The 14,351-nt window shown below is 38.5% G+C and overlaps 1 pseudogene; it reads left to right on the plus strand.

Annotated features, from left to right (window-relative positions):
- Positions 1 to 6,197: 6,197 nt before the first annotated feature.
- On the plus strand, positions 6,198 to 7,883 carry LOC111160119 (annotated as a pseudogene).
- The last annotated feature ends 6,468 nt before the right edge of the window (positions 7,884 to 14,351 follow it).

Raw genomic sequence — 14,351 nt, forward strand, 5'->3', positions numbered from 1 at the left:
TGGCTGCATTAGGACAGGCCAGCATTTCTGGCATTAATCAGGACAAGGCTTAGGCCAGTATTTCCTCTAAACCTGATTCAGCTGCACAAGAAACAGTGTGTGTATAAAGCAGGAGTTCTCATCACCCCCTCCTCAGGTTTGATTAATTTGCAGAGTGACTCATAAAACTCAGAGAAACATTTTACTTGGTAGATTATTAATTTTTTTTTAACAATTTTTATTTTATTTGACAGAGCGATCACAAGTAGACAGAGAGGCAGGCAGAGAGAGGAGGAAGCAGGTTCCCCGCTGAGCAGAGAGCCCAATGCGGGGCTCGATCCCAGGACCTTGAGATCATGACCTGAGCCAAAGGCAGAGGCTTAACCCACTGAGCCACCCAGGTGCCCCAGATTACCAATTTATTATAAAAGAATAAAATTTAGGAGCAGCCAGATGGAAGAGATGTGTAGGACAAGGTATGTGAAAAGGGGCATAGAGCTTGCTTGCTCTCTGGGAGCACTTTCCCCCTGGATCTCTGTGTGTTTACCAACCAAGCGATCTAAACCCCATTGTTTGGTTTTTTTATGGAGGCTTGGTTACATAGACATGATTAATTAATCATTGGCATTAACTGCATCAAACTCCAGCCCCTCTACCCTCCTGGGTAGGACTGCAATTTCCAACACTCTAATGACATGGTTAGGACCCTCTCAACCTTAGCGTTCCCCCTTAGTATTAACATAACTCATTAACACAAACTCAGATGTAGTTGAAAGAGGTTTTGAATACTGAGACAACGTTATTGCTCTTATCACTTAGGAAATTCCAATGGTTCTAGGAGCTCTGTGCCAGAAATGGGAACAAAGACCACATATATATTTCTTACTTTAAAACACATTATCACAGTGTGTGTCTATCAAAGGATGGAGAAATTCCAGCAGAAAGGAATTGGGATGACAGCCGATTTCTAAAGACTGGGATAAACTGCATCTGTCTAGGTCAAAGAAATTGTAGACAAAGGAGCCTAAAGAGAACCTTTGAATGTCTGGAGGAAGTTAATACAGTCAGCTTTAAGTATCTGTCATACCCAGAGAGTGAGATCGAGCTTCCTGTGGAATATCTTTTCCTGCTCCTTTCCTATTCTTTTACCATTTCTTTTCCATATGCCCTTGACAGAAACTGGCTAATAAAATTAGAAAACAGGGGCACCTGGGTGGCTCAGTTGGTTAACTGTCTGCCTTTGGCTCAGCAACCACCACCTCCCCCCAACCTCCGTATCCTCACTTTGTCTCAAATAAATACGGTCTTTAAAAAAAAAAAAAAAAAAAAAGATTAGAGAACGAAAGAAGAAAAATGAGAAGCAACCTAAGGAGACAGAGACAACAGTGGAGCCTTAGCCTTTATTCCAAGTAAGGCTTGAGCTACTTGAGAGGAAGTCTGCCATTAAAATGGGTTCTGAGCTTGCACTAATAATTGGTACCCCAAATTCCAATTTCTTAACTGAGATTATGTTTATAATTTTTAGGAAAGACATTGTTTGGGTATTCAAGGAAGTGGACACCAAGATTATACATATATTTGGACAAATTTCTATAAAGAAGTAGGACTGGAGCCAGAGAAGGCTGGGAGAGGCTTCAGACTTGAAAGCAAGGCCTGTCTTCCTAAAAGGGGCTGGGGTGAAGTGTCTCAGCCTGCAGAACATCTCTAAGAAAATTTTTTCCAGGCTGATGGAAAAATCTTTGAGTCAAAGTCACCCATTAGGGGAGTCCTATATCTTGCATAAGGATAAGATACCTGTAGTGTGAAGTCATTGGCTGTGAGCAGCCTATGGAATTCAGCGGTGGATTGAAAAGGACTACAGCTGGCAACCACCAGAAAATTAAGCTGCTGGCCATAGTAACAGAGCTGAACGACACATTTTTATAACCATGAAGGTCATACACTTGCTTGAATTTTCACATGGACAACAGGAAGTGACTCACACCGAACAGATGTTAAAGGAATGGTGGGAGATAAAATGATAAGGTATTTTTATTCTACCAGGAGACATGTGTAATGTAAATACCTGTAGCCTAGACAGCCCAAAGTCTCCCACCATCCTGTGGTTACTATTTTATTTAACAGAAAAATAAAATGACTCAAGACCCATTCCACATAATAGCTATGTGGTATTGGTTCTAATGCATTATCTACTCCCTCCACTCCTGCCCCCAGTAAAGCAGTAAAGGTCAATTTCCTTGGTTAATTCGGTGAAAATGATTTGCTGCATATGTGTTCCTGAGTTATTACATCCTATATGCTGCTATTTGGCTTCCATTCTTATTTCCTGGAGCTCCTAGAACATGATGATACATAATAGTTTTCCAGAGCAATTTCTTTTTCAAAAGTTTGAAAGAATGTCTCTGGGAGTTGCTGCTTAATTAGTCAATACAACAGCAGAAACTTCTACTATTTCTAAATTGGTAGATTTGTTTGGAAAACATAGTCACGGCTAGATAACCAAACTACTTGTTTGCCACAGCACATCTATGACGTGGTGAAGGAAAATGCAATAATTCTTCTTTACCCTGTGCCCTACCATAAAATTAGATCTAGACCACAGGTTATAGAGATCAAAGCAGAAGGAAACTTTATTCTACCCCTAGGAGTTCCTCTCCTTGGTTTCCCTTCTTCACTGACCTTCCCATTTTCTTTCTTCATGCCTTTTAATTAAGAGTCAGAATGATCCTTTGAACTACGAAAATCTAAAAGGCTTTTTAATTCCAACTCATTTGTTTCCGGACATGAGATAGATGGCGTCATTCATCCACTCATGGTAATGAATGTCATTTTCTCTAGTCTGACTTAATCTTCTGGGCCAAAAGCCTGGTGCCCGTGGGTGGTAGAGCGTGAGGTTTCCCAGGAAAGCAAACAGGGCACAGTTGGAGCCTGCAGGGTGTGCTGTGGGCAGCGGCGTGGCGCAAGTGACCTGGAACAGGGGCGCCCTGGGCCTGGGAGGCAGCTAAGAAAAGGGCAAAATCAGGCCCAAGTCCCTACGGCCTCAACTCTTCCCAGAAAAAGCTCGGGGATACTAGGAGTTCTACAGGATCTGCAGAGTCCTGAGATGGGAACCGTCTGTTTGCCCTGTGGTGCTGAGGCCTCTCCTTCCAGACTGCTTTGTGACGAGTCTGGCTCAAGCCACCTGTCAGGCAACACCAATCCTCCTGTCGCCGACCCCCCACCCCTCCATACAAAAGCCCACCATCAGACTCACAGTGCAGCGCTCATCACCCGAGAGGCCCTGCAACAAAGCTTGCGTCCCAAACCGCAGCGCCTGAGGTGGGAAGAGGAGATGAACTGCGCATGCGTAGGGTGCAAAGCCGTAAGCCACGTGGAGCCCAGAGCCCAGGCCGCTGGGAGAGGTTGGGGGCTTCCGGGTGCAGAACCCTGCCTGGATCCCCAACCTGAGGTCTGCCAAGGTCCAAGCAGCAGCAACGCTAGTGCCGTTCCAACTGCACGTCCTCGGGGACATCCACTCCAGCAGCTGTGAAGTGTCTAAAATTTGTCCAGGAGACCGTAATTGCCCGTTTCTGGGACCGTTTCCTTGAAGAGCAGCTGTAGGGCATTGTTCTCCATTTTTGGCTCAGCCCAGCGACAACTTAGAATGGGGGAGCTGACTCCTTCACCTTTTGTTTGTTTCTTTTTTGGTGTTTTTTGGCTTTTGCAGCTTTAGTCACTTCAAAACCTTAGGGACACACTTCTGGTTTGGGAAGGGACTTCAACCTCCAGAGTGGCTCTGATCTTACCTCCTCCCCAGGTAGGACAAACCAGACCCCCTTCAACCCAGCAGGGGATGCAAACTGGAGGTCAAGGTCGAGGGGGCTTTGGCCACCAAATGCTCACTCCAGAAGGAAAGATTTGGGCCACTATAATGAAGGATTAAAGTCTGGAGCTCCCAAGCTTTCTTTTACCCTGCAAGAGTGCCGGGAAGGTGTCAGAGGCTCTTTGAGAGAGGAGGGAGAAAGCACCCACCTCTCCTGGCTGCAGAGACAGAGAGAGACCAAGAGGAGCTCATCTGTCACCTATGATTCTGCCAGCTCCTTTGAGGTGGCTGGGCTGGGACAAGAGATGGGAGACAGCTATCTGGCCTTGGTCTCAGGCCAAGATGGGAATAGGGCTACTTCAGAAAGATGGGAAGTTGGAGTGTTTTTGTTTTAAGGTTTATTTTCTTTCACTTCTTAAATAAACATATATATATGTGTGTGTGTGTGTGTGTGTGTGTGTGTGTGTGTGTGTGTGTGTTCATTATATATATATATATATGTTTTTTGTAGAGTTGGGGAAGGGTAGACCGGTAGGCAGCCTGGCTTCCCAGTATCACTCCCTATCAGAGTTCTGACTCAGGAGGAAGTTGACAGCCAAATTCTCTAACCCCTCACCACAAACCCCAACACCCCCGAGAAGTAGGCCTGGATCACCAGGTTTTCTGAGAAGCCCAGGAGCTTCAACCGCCTTATAACTTCCTTCTACTGTGACTTCACCTAAATGTAGTTGATCTGTAGGGCCTCCTTGCCTATGGATCTATCTCACCTTCCACATCTGAGATGTTCCCCAGGGATCTCATTCAGCTACTGGATGAACTGTTCCTGTTGTTGGCCAATTTGCTGCAAAAGCTGAGGGTTCTTCTGGCCCACGGTTGAATGAAGAGATGGGCATGGATTTTTTTTTTTTTTTTAAGAATTTATTTGAAACAGAGAGTGAGTGAGAGAGAGAGCAAGCACAAGCAGGGAAGGAGTAAAGGGAGAGGGAGAAGCAGACTCCCTACTGAGCAGGGAGATGGGCATGGATTTTATCTCACTACCGACATTCTACCCCAAAAATCAACTTCATAGGGTAAAAGGGTATGAATGAGCAATGAGCATTTCTTTTTTCTTTTTTAAGATTTTATTTATTTATTTGACAGACAGAGCAGAAGTAGGCAGAGAGGCAGGCAGAGAGAGAGGAAGGGAAGCAGGCTCCTTGCTGAGCAGAGAGCCGGATACTGGGCTTGATTCCAGGACCTGAGATCATGACCTGAGCCTAAGGCAGAGGCTTTTACCCACTGAACCACTCAGGTGCCCCAGCTATGAGCATTTCTCGGGCAAGTGTTTTTTTGTTTGTTTACTCACTTAAATTGGCAGTATAGGATAATCTTTAATGGGTAATATTTTATTCATACAATGTAACATATATTCTGATCAAACTTTCCTGTGTAAGGCATGGATCTAAGCATGGGGGAGGTAACAAACAAAAACAAAAATACCCCTGTCTTCCTTTTAGGATTACATATGATTTGAGAAAAAGAAACAAAATCTACATTATGGGAGAAGTATTTTGATGTTTCTTAAAATACATATATATATATATAATTTATACATACACATACAAATATTCACATTTATTAACAGATTTATAAAATATTGACACTTCGAACTTTAGGAAACAGGCTTTAATGTCACTGATTAGATAAGTATTAGAAAAATATACAACATTTACCCAACAATTATTTAGGAAATTAAGTTTTACTATAACAAAAGGTAAATAAAGCCATTTTAAACCTTTTTTTTTTTTTAAACATTGCATGTCTTTCTGCCTTAGGAAAAGCTTGTTAAAACAAAATTAATTCTTAATAACTATATTGTTTGAAATAAAATACAGAGGGCTTCTTAAGGTTGTTGAACAAGGACACTGCTCATACACTAAAAAGTAGTAGACTGAAGTAAGTTCAGAGGATTTCTTGATTAAGTGAATTTAATGAATATTATTTAAGTAAGTTTATATCTTAAGCTTTGAGTGCACAGAAGGCTCTTTGATCCACTTTTTAATGGTTTCAATTCAGTTCTCAGAAAACTGACAGTAGGAAAAAAACTGACTTCTTGATAGATCAGGGATAATGCCTAACATATAACTTATATATTTTATTTGTAGGCTTCATCAGCTCTTAAATTGCAACTATAAATATTGACTCTATTTTACTCATTAGAAAACTGTTCAAATGTATCTACTCTAAGGGCATTAAATAATGTTTATAATATAAATATGAATTGAATTTTACTCATCTAGGCCTTCTCTTTACGTATGTTTAAATTTAGATGAGGATATCTCAGGATTAAATGAATAACAAGGTAAAAAATAAAGTTTTCCTTTTCTCTCCACAAAGGGGTTGAGTGGCTGCCTGCACACTATGGACATTTTATTATATGTATAACAAACTATTACCCATAGACCTTTGCCAGATAAGGTCAGTGTCCAAGGCACTAGTTCTTCATCTCACTGGGGCATATACTAAGGATATAAAATTTGGTGCAGATTTCCAACTCCTGATGCTTCAGAGTGTATACCTTTTATCCCATGCTATGCCATACTATGGGCCAAAGGGAAAAGCAACCATTATTGCACAGAGCTGTGGAAGTCCTAAAGTAACAAAAGATGGTGTGACTGTTGCAAAATCCATTGACTTAAAGGATAAATATAAAAACATTGTTGCTAAACTTGTTCAAGATGTTGCCAATAACATAAATGAAGAAGCTGAGGATGGTACCCCTACTGCTATTGTACTGACACGCTCTATTGCCAAAGGTGGCTTTGGGAGGATTAGCAAAGATGCTAATCCAGTGGAAATCAGAAGAGGTGTGATATTATCTCTTGATGTTGTAATTGCTGGACTTAAGAAGCAGTCTAAACTTGGGACAACCCCTACAGAAACTGCTCAGGTTTCAATGATTTCTGCAAGTGGAGACAAAAGAATTGGCAAGATCATTTCTGATGCAATGAAGGAGGCTAGAATAAAGGGTGTTAATAGAGCAAAGGATGGACAAATACTACACAAGGAATTAGAAATTACTGAAGGCATGAAGTTTGATTGAGGTTATATTTCTCCATACTTTAATAAATCAGGTCAGAAATGTGAATTCCAAGATGCCTATGTTCAATTGAATGAAAAGAAAATTTCTAGCATCCAGAATATTGTATCTGTTTCTGAAATTGCCCATGCTCACTATAAGCCTTTGGTCATAATTGCTGAAGATGTTGATTGAGAAGGTCTAAGTACGTTAATTTTGAATACACTAAAATTTGGTCTTCAGGTTATAGTGGTCAAAGCTCTTGGTTTTGGTGAGAATAGAACCAGATTAAAGACATGGCTGTTGCTACTGGTAGTACCATGTTTGGAAAGAGATAGACTCTAAATCTTGAAAATGTTCAACCTCATGACTGAGGAAAAGTTGGAGAATTTATTGTACCAAGGATGATGCCATGTTCTTGAAAGGAAATGTGGGAAGGCTCAAACTGAAAACTATATTCAATAAATCATCAAGCACTTAGATATCACAACTATTAAAAATGAAAAGGAAAAATAAATGATCATCTGGCAAAAATCTGAGATGCAGTAGGTATGCCCAGTTTGGTGGGATAAATGGTGTTGAAATGAATGAAAAGAAATTCAGGGATGTCCCCAATGATATGAGCTGCTGTTGAAGAAGGCATAGTTCTTGGAGGGGTTTGTGCTCTATGCCAGTGCATTCCAGCCTTGGACTTAATAACTCCAGCTAATGAAGATCAAAAATCAATATAGAAATTATTAAAAGAACACTTGAAATCCCTGCAGTGGTCATTGCTAAGAATGCAGGCATTGAAGGATCACTGATAATTGAGAAAGTTATGTAAAGTTCCTCAGAAATTAGTTATGACCCTATGTTTGGAGATACGTGAATATGATGGAAAAAGGAATCATGGGTCCAGCTATGGTTGAAAGAACTGTTTTATTAGATGCTGCTGGAGTAGCCACTCTGTTAAGTAGAGTAGAAATTGTAGTCACAGAAATTCTCAAAAAAGAGGAGGACCCTGGAATAGGTGGAATGGGTGGAATGGCAGGTGCCATGTTCTGATTTCTAGAATTGGGCTTTACCGTTATTAATGAACTATGAGAAGAAGCTCAGGGCAGTACTCCTCACCAATAACTTCAGAGAAGTCAGTTGAAGGAAATGACTGAAGAAAAGGCTGGCTGATGTTTAAGAAAATCACTATAATCACAAGTTACTGGTTTCAGTCGACAGTAAATAATGGTTTGCTGCTGTCATTGTCCATGCTGGAAAATCATTTATCTTGCATTTTTTAATAAAAAAGACATTTGTACATTCCTGATAACAGGGTACAAGAGCCATGTTCCAATGTACTGCTTTCAACTTAAATCACTGAGGCATTTTTACTACGTTTAACTATTCTGTTAAAATCAGGATTTTAATACTTGCCATTACTCAATGAGAAGTTAAGAAATGGCTTTCCTGAGGAGAAAAACAATAATTATGTACAAAGTAGAGAAATATTCAATTAAGTAGCCACACTTTGGTAATAAAACTTTGTTTCCAGTTTAAAAGAAATTAAGTTTGATTTATGAAGAAAATCATATTCAATTTTTGGCATAACCATAAATATTTCCACAATAAATATAAATTTAAGAGTAAATGGAAAAGTATTTCTGTTGTTTAAAACTGTGGATAACATGGAAATGCAATATATTTTGGTAGGTTAAAAAACTGGGAAATTATTTCTGTGTATGGTTACTGGTTCTAGCAGCTAATATGCCACTCAGATTAAGTACTAATATAAAATATGAAAACCTTTTCCTCATAGAGAGAAATTTTCATGCAGAAGTAGAAAAGCCGGGGCACCTGGGTGGCTCAGTGGGTTAAAGCCTCTGCCTTCGGCTCAGATTATGATCCCAGGGTCCTGGGATCGAGCCCCACATCGGGCTCTCTGCTCAGCAGGGAGCCTGCTTCCTCCTCTCTCTGCTTGTTTCTCTGCCTACTTGTGACCTCTGTCTGTCAAATAAATAAATAAAATCTTTAAAAAATTTTTAAAAAAATAAAAAAGCCACGTATGTACAACCCTCAATACAATTCTGCATACACTAAAAATTGTAGACTCTAATTAAACATTTTAATACTTTTAACACTTTAGGACTGTTTAATTTCTATTATACCAGTGGAAAAATTAAAATATAGTGTGTCAGTCTTTGAAGAAATCAATTATTGAAGCCCCAGTATTGCTGCCAAATTCTGTATTCGTTTTCATTAATTTTTACTATATTAACAATTTTTCTACCGTAATTATTTAGAAAGCATAATATCAAGAAAAGCAGTGCTCCAGAAGTGAAAAAGACATAATCCTTACCTTCCAGTTGGAAAAACTAGAAAAGCCATACCAAAAAAAGTTAATAATAAAGAGCTTCCTAAATGTCTTATCTGAGAATATAAGGAATGAAAAGATTGAACCTAACTAAAGGTGAGGAAAAGGATTACTCTGGTCCTTTTCAGTGAAAGTGTCAGAAGTCCAATTCAAATGATTTCATGGGAAAAAATAATTTTGGCTCATATAACTGCAAAGATAAAACATCAGACTAAATATAGTTTGCATAAAGATGGATTTAGAAACATAAAAGAAGCAATTAAAACTATCTCACATCAGATTCCTTCTCTTTGTTTTGTTGTCAAAAAACTTACTGCATGTAATAGAAAATTTGAATCTTGAGCTTGGGATCTCAAAAAAAAAAATCGATACAGTTGAGAAATCCACATTGCAAAGCACACATATATATAGATATATAGATATAGATGTGAAGATATGCAGAATACTTGAGTAGTAGTTGCACAATGAAGAACTGGTATGTAGACAGACATATGGGTAGTATGACAGTGGTTTAAGTTGAATTTTGTAGTTAGTAGATGCTGCTTTAAATTTTACACTTGTTTTCCTAGCTGGATGATCTGGGGCAAATCACTCAGCTGCTCAAAAATGGATTCTCCGCATGTCCAAAATAGAGATAACAGGTCTTTTTTGTTTGTTTGTTTTGTTTATTTATTTGACAGAGAGAGAGACAGTGAGAGAGGGAACACAAACAGGGGAGTAGGAGAGGGAGAAGCTGGCTTCCTGCAGAGCAGGGAGTCCAATGTGGGGCTTGATCCCAGGGTCCTAGGATCATGACCTGAGCCAAAGGCAGATGCTCAACAACTGAGCCACCCAGGCGTCCTGAGATAACAGGTCTTAACAGGGCACAAGTCTTGCCAAATAATAAAGGCTCAAATACTGTATAAGAATGTTGTCATTATTACTTATTATAGAGACATTGCCTTGCAAAGTCTAAAGGGTTGTAGAGCTGGAGATTAGTAGTCAGGAGATTTTATGCCTATAACGATATTCTATGATCTCCTAAAACACTTTATTTCCAAAACACTTTATTTCCATAGACTTTTTATTGACATTCACTGGCACATCTACTTAATTATCAGCATTTGAATCTCATACCTGTCAACTAGATCATTTCACTCAGCATATAAACATGAAGCTATTTCTCCAATCTAAAAAACATGTTTTTGAATATACCCCTCTTTTTGCAAATCAAAAGATTTGTTCATACTCAATATTTTCATTTACTCTACTTCCACTGTGTTTTAATCCCATTCTGATAATACTGTTATATCTTCCTGTACTCAGGTGTAAACTGTAATACTTTAAGCTCTTGGTAGTGGAACTGTGAGGGTATAAGCATATATAATATTATTAAATATCATCAAATAGCTATTCGAGTGGTTGTAACAATTTGCATTTATAATATTAGTGGATAAGGGATTCTGATATTCTTTTTTTTAAAGATTTTATATATTATTTTGTCAGAGAGAGAGAGAGAGCGAGCGCAGAAGCAGGCAGTGGCACGCAGAGGCAGAGAGGGAAGCAGGCTCCCCGCTGAGCAAGGAGACTGATGTAGGACTTGATTCCAGGACCCTGGGATCATGACCTGAGCTGAAGGCAGATGCTTAACCAACTGAACCACCCAGGAGTCCCAGGGATTCTGATATTCTATATTCATGCCAGCACTTGATACTGTTAAGTTTTTTATTTGTTTTGTTTGCTTGTTGTTTGTGCATGGTTGCTTTTGGTCATAATAATAGAATGATAATTCATAATTTCAAGCTTTTGCTGATTACTAGTATAATTGGAAGTAGTTTTATATAATTTCTATGTATTAATTTTTGGTATATATTCATTGATGTATTGAATACTTTCATATATTTTGGATATTAATTGCTTGCATGCATTCAAAATATTTTCTTTGTCAGTGACATGCTTTATCATATTTTGATACAAAGAAGGTTTTAACATAAAAAATCAAATTTATTAGTTTTTCATGAAGGCTTATGCTTTTCATCTTCTTAAGAAAACCTTTCCCCTGTTGAGATCATAAGTTATTCTTATATGAATACCTTTAAAACTTCTGAAGTTTTTCCTTTTACATTAAAATTTTTAATCTACCTAGGATTATTTTAAAGTGGAATTTGGTTTAAATTCCCTTTGGCTAGTTAACTAATTTTTGCATTTGGACTCTCCATTCTTTCTCCATTAATCAGGAGTGTAATTTCTGTCATATAATCATTATCAATATATTTGTGCATTCTTTATTTATTCTGTATTCGGACCAATGCTACACCCTTTGATATCTAATAACTTTAACTAGCAATAATGAAAAAAATTAAGATTAAAGAATAAATAGAGTCTCAGAAAACACTTGGTAACCATTAAATACAAAAATATGTGTAATGGGAGTCCCAGAAGACTGGAGAAAAACAGGAGAAGAAACAGAAAAACATTGATTAGAAAAAATGTTAGGGGCTCCTGGGTGGCTCAGTCGTTAAGCGTCTGCCTTTGGCTTGGGTCATGGTCCCAGAGTGCTGCGATTGAGCCCTGCATCAGGCTCCCTTATCAGCAGAAAGCCTGCTTCTCCCTCTCCCACTTTCCCTGCTTGTGTTCCCTCCCTCACTGTGTGTGTCTCTCTCTCAAATAAATAAATAAAATCTTAAAAAAAGAAAAGCTTAAAACTCCCTAATTTGATGAAAAACATCACTGTTCATATCCAAGAAGCTCAATCAACTCCAAATAGGATAAATACAAAACTCCTACATAGAAATTTAGAGTCACACTGTATAAGGGGGAAAAGAGAGAGAGAGAGAGAGGCAAACCAGAAAATAGACTCTTAACTATAGAGAGCAAACAGAGGGTTGCTGGAGAGGAGGTAAGCAGAGAGATGGGGTCCATGGAAAATCAGAAGTAAGAGGGCACTTGTGATGAGCACTGGGTGTTGTATGCAAGTGATGAATCACTAGATTCTACACCTGAGATTGATGTTACACTGTATGTTAACTGTAATTTTAATAAAAACTTGAAAAAATATTTATATTACAAGAAATACTAAAGGAAGTTCTTCGGATTGAAGTGAAATAACACCATGCCATTATTATTATTTTTTAAAGATTTTATTTATTTATTTGACAGACAGAGATCATAAGTAGGCTGAGAGGCAGGGAGGAAGCAGGCTCCCTGCTGAGCAGAGAGCCTGATGCAGGGATGGATCCCAGGACCCTGGGATCATGACCTGAGCCAAAGGCAGAGGCTCAACCCACTGAGCCACCCAGGTGCCCCACATCATGCCGTTATTAGGAAGATATGAAGAACACCAAAAATGCTAAATATGTGAATTACTTAAAATTAGGGAAAGTTGTCTAAGCCTGAAAATGGAAGAAGGAAATAATTTGAATGAACATTAAGGCAGCTCTTTGAGGTGATGGTAATATTCTGAAACCAGACTGTCATGATGGTTGCACACCTATATACATTTGCCGACAATGGATTGTAGACTTAAATAGATGAAAGGTCTTTTGGTAACTAAATTATACGTAAATAAAGCTTTTTTAAAAAATCAATCAACATAATCTATCATATTTACAGAATAAAGAAGCAACACCAGATGATCATATTAATATATGCTTGAAGACATTTGACATAATTTGATACACATTAATGATAAAAATCTCTCAACAATTTAAGGATAGAAGAAAACATTCTTAAACTGGGAAAAAGCATCAACAAAAACTTACACCTAACCTCATACCTAAAAAAAAGAAACTAAACAGTTTCCTTATCATTTGAACAAGTCACACACATCTAGTTTCACTCTTCTAATTAGAGATTTCACTGGAAGTCCTAGCCAATGCATAAGTAAAATAAATGATAAAATAAAATGTATACAGACTTAAAAGGAAAATTTAAAACTGTTTATAGTCACAAAAAATGTGCTTGTTTACATAGAAAATACCAAGAAATGTATCCCAGTTCCTAGACATTAAAAAAAAAAAAGTCAAGTTACCAGAATACAAGATCAGTGTACAAAATTGGTTATATTTCTTCTATTTATTAGCAAAAACCAATTGAAAGCTGAAATAAAAACTTTTCTTTAAATTGCTCCAAAATTAGATATTTTGGTCAAAAACTTAATATGTGTAGGATTAGTACATTGAAAATTATATAAAACCGATAAAAGAAATAAAATGCATAAATAAATGGAGAGATATAGCATGCTCTTGGATTTGAAATCTCAATATAATTACCATGCTAATTCTCTCAAATTGTTGCATAGATTAAAGAGATCCCAATCAAGCCCCAACAGGACCTTGTGTAGATATCTACAATCTGGATCTAAATTGTTTATGGAACATGAAATTACTGTTATAGCTCAAATGATGTTGAAAAGAACAAAACTAGAAGTCGCAGTATTGGATTTTAAGTATAACTATATTAAGCTACAGTAATCAAACTGTTAAGGGTGAGAGAGAGTCTGCTGTGTGAATGGAGGTCTTGGTCCTTGGATTCCCCAGAAGATATAGGTGAGGATCCACACTCAGAATAAAGACAGCCAGAAGGAAAGTAGCAAGCACAAAGCAGTTTATTAAGGCAAAAGTACACTCTGAAGGTGAGAGAACCCGCCCCTATATTGTTTTGGAACAGGTTTAATTGGGTCTCTCTGGGCTGGGAAGAGCTGTAACATACAGTGGGGTAGTCTCTACTGGAGAGTGTTTCCATTCCTTTGGGAAACTCCTCCCACAGGTTGAGAGAAGGCATTGTTTTTGTTTTGTTTTTTTTTTTCTTTTCCTTTAAGACTTGTTTATTTATTTGAGAGAGAGAGAAAGAGAGAGAACGCACAAAAGAGAGCAGGGGGAGGGGCAGAGGCAAAGGGAGAGAATCCTCAAGCTGACTCCCTGCTGAGCCTGGAGCTGAATTTGGGGTTCCATCCCAGGACCCTGAGTTCATGACCTGACCTGAAATCTAGAGTCAGATGCTTAACTGACTGAGGCACCCAGGTGCCCTGGGAGGAGAAGTTTTGACCCTACAAGGTATATACCAGAATGTTCAAGGCAGCCTTTCTCCATGGGGTGGGGCTGTTCCCACAATGCAAATGCATTATAATGAATCTAGGGGTTATCTTGGAGCAGAGATGGAGCATGTTCTGCACTCTTGGCTCTTAATCT

The sequence above is a fragment of the Enhydra lutris genome, unplaced genomic scaffold (assembly GCF_002288905.1).
Source record: "Enhydra lutris kenyoni isolate GAN:26980312 unplaced genomic scaffold, ASM228890v2 scaffoldscaffold74, whole genome shotgun sequence".
In the NCBI taxonomy this organism is placed as follows: domain Eukaryota; kingdom Metazoa; phylum Chordata; class Mammalia; order Carnivora; family Mustelidae; genus Enhydra; species Enhydra lutris.